Source organism: Chionomys nivalis, chromosome 7 (assembly GCF_950005125.1).
Source record: "Chionomys nivalis chromosome 7, mChiNiv1.1, whole genome shotgun sequence".
In the NCBI taxonomy this organism is placed as follows: domain Eukaryota; kingdom Metazoa; phylum Chordata; class Mammalia; order Rodentia; family Cricetidae; genus Chionomys; species Chionomys nivalis.
This window is the reverse complement of record NC_080092.1, coordinates 13176865-13179630: the sequence shown is the minus strand read 5'-3', so window position 1 is coordinate 13179630 and position 2766 is coordinate 13176865. Positions and strand designations below refer to the sequence as shown.

Genomic DNA, 2766 nt, shown 5'->3' with positions numbered 1-2766 from the left:
GCATCACAGCCTTGCCAAGGTACTCCATGTGCCCCCGGTGACACCTACAATGGGAGCAGCACCCCACAGCTGTTTTCGGGTACTTTAATGAGCTACAGAGGAGGGTGAGTACCCAGTGTGGCTACCTGGGGCAGGAAGCAGAAGGGATAGAAGTGGCCAGGGGCTCAGAGGGACAGGGGAGGCAGAAGAACAAAAGGTCAGGGGTTCCACCTGGGCAGGAAGCAGTGAGTTAAAGACAGCAGAGGCCTGGTTCTTCTCTGACCCTGGAAGCAGCTCAGGAATCCTCAGGGACATAGCGGTGGATCCATTCCAAGTAGAATGTCACCCAGGTGTAGATCCTAGGATGGCGGCCTCCACACAGCCCTCACCCCAGCTGACCACACCTGCTTGCAGCCAGGCACCCTTGACTTTGTGGACCAGTGACCTCACTGAGTCACCCTGGAGAAGACAGGGGTTAGCACTCCATGTGAGATTGGATGAGATGGGGTGCGGGGGCAGGGGACACAGGACCCACCTGGCAGGAGTCTCTCCCAGTATTTCCAGCATACAGCATGTCATCACGGACAATGAGAACATTGTCACCTGTGCAGAGGCCAGTGCGATACTTCCGCTCACAGAGGTCATTTTCCACAATGGACACCTTCACTTGGGAGAGACTCTGGGGTGAGAGAAGTACAGCTTTTGGGGGAGGTTCGTCAGCAACCATCCCTGGTTATCCCTGAGAACCCCTGCCCACCCCACCCCCAACTAACTGGCAGTCATCCCTGCCCTTAACACCATTATCAATGTCGCCCCAGCCTGTCACCCAGCATGATGTCCCTGAGGGGAAGGTCTCCATAGCAAGGGCTGGGATATGGGCTGGACATGGGTGGAAACATTCACAGGGCAATGTCTGCCCCACCCTCGGCCGAGAAATAGTTGGGGTGCACAATGATCTGGTTTATAGGCAGCTATTGGTCCTCATAGTATAGATGCTGCTCATGAAGCTGCACCCAGAAAAGCACTGGGCTTTGGATGTGCCTGGAAGAAAACAGCTCTGTTTGGAAGGCTCTAGCCTGGACCTGAACACTGAAGCTTCAGGAACACTGTGTACCGTGAGAGAAATCTCGGCCCCATTTCCTGTGTCAAGCCCAGGGAGACTCAGGGTCCCACACAATATGCCACAGTGAGCATCAATCGTGAGTGGATGAGAAAGCCTCCGCAGAAATGTATCCAGTAGCTGAACTTAAATCTCAGGCTCACCTGCCAGGGACACTGACTCTCAGAAGCCGTGACCTCCCACGATGTCCACTCACTGATCAGCTGAGCCTGGTAAAGGACAAGGGGGCAGCCTTGGCACCCTGGCTTCATCCTCCCTGTAGTGGGGCACTCTGTGGTCTGTAAAAGTCAGGAAGAAAGACAGAGAGGGCACAAGACCGGACTCACGAGGGGCGGCCTGCAATAGGCTAGCCAGGAGGGACAGCACCAGCAGTTACAAGTTCAGCATCTGGAAGCAGTGAGGATTTCAGCTTGAGTCCAGCTGAGAGACAGGGTTGGACTGGGGTTAGCAGAGTATTAAGTCCAGAATGGAGCCAGGGTCCGTGAAATGGAGGGTGGGTTAGTCAAGGAGTATGAGGTCTGGTACTCCAGGCCACAAAGGTCGCAAGCTTGGTTACTCTGCTTCAGGGTGATATGTACTTGCCAGGGGCTCTGGGAAAGGGCTTTACCTCGGCACCTTGGCATCTCTGCTCCTCTCTTCTCTCCCTGCTGTCCTCTGCCCTTTTATTTTCCAGACTGGAGTGCATGAGAGGAAGGGCTCACCACCCTCCAATCCAGACATGAAGAAAATGATTTAGATCAAAGACTGCCATGTAACACATGCCCCCAACACCCAGATGCTCTTCTGATGCCCACAAGTCACAGGATCAAATACACAACCAGAGGACCAGCGACACACTCTGCACGCAGTCTTGGTGTGCACAGCCAGGCTATGGAAGGCAGAGTTTTGAGATCCAACTGCTCTTTTCTCAGGGTCCATCAGGTTTGCTCTTTGTACTGGCGATCCCAGGGTGTGCCGCCATGGTCAGAGCACTGCACACTGAGGGTCTCTCTCAGCTGAGTGCCCTGCAGCACTGAGATGGCATCGTTTCCAGCTGTTGAAATGAGGATCCTGTCCCTTGCCCAGGGATTCAGGGGAGGCCTCAAAAAAGGTCCTAGCTCAGTGTTGCCCTATAATGACATATTGACATGCTCTAACACATTTCCCGAGAGGGATACAGGACAGGAGATAGTGTCTGTGAGCCGCCCCAAAAGGAGCAAGTGTAACAGTGTTACTCAGCTTGTCCTCCGAGTTCTTGGGGTCAGGCTCAGCTTTCCTGAACAGCTTTAGGGAGGTCACACAAGGCCCTTTGTCAGAATAGGAATCAGTCATGACAGGGAACAGGACTAAGTGTCCCAGCCCAAAGGGCCCTGCTGCCCCACCAGACCCAGCTCTACAGATAAATCCTACAGTGTGAGACGGCCCTTATCTACGCAGCTCTCTGTGGACGGCTGCTCACTGGGCGTCTGATAAAGCCCCTCATTTCATCGGACACTTCATCAGCTGAGGGGCAACACACGCAGAGGAGGGAGATCTAAGAAGAGGCTACCAGCCTCCCCCAGGAGACACGCCACCCTAGCCATCCCTGCACCCCTCCAGGACAGGGATGACCACTGTCCTGCATGCCCATTCACCTACCAGCGGGCTCCTCTGGTCTGCAGGTCAGGAATTTACAGCCTTCTCCTCAC

General features: G+C 54.6%; 1 pseudogene; it reads right to left on the bottom strand.

Annotated features, from left to right (window-relative positions):
- Positions 1 to 274: 274 nt before the first annotated feature.
- On the bottom strand, positions 275 to 1486 carry LOC130878157 (tryptase beta-2-like; annotated as a pseudogene).
- Between the last annotated feature and the right edge of the window lie 1280 nt (positions 1487 to 2766).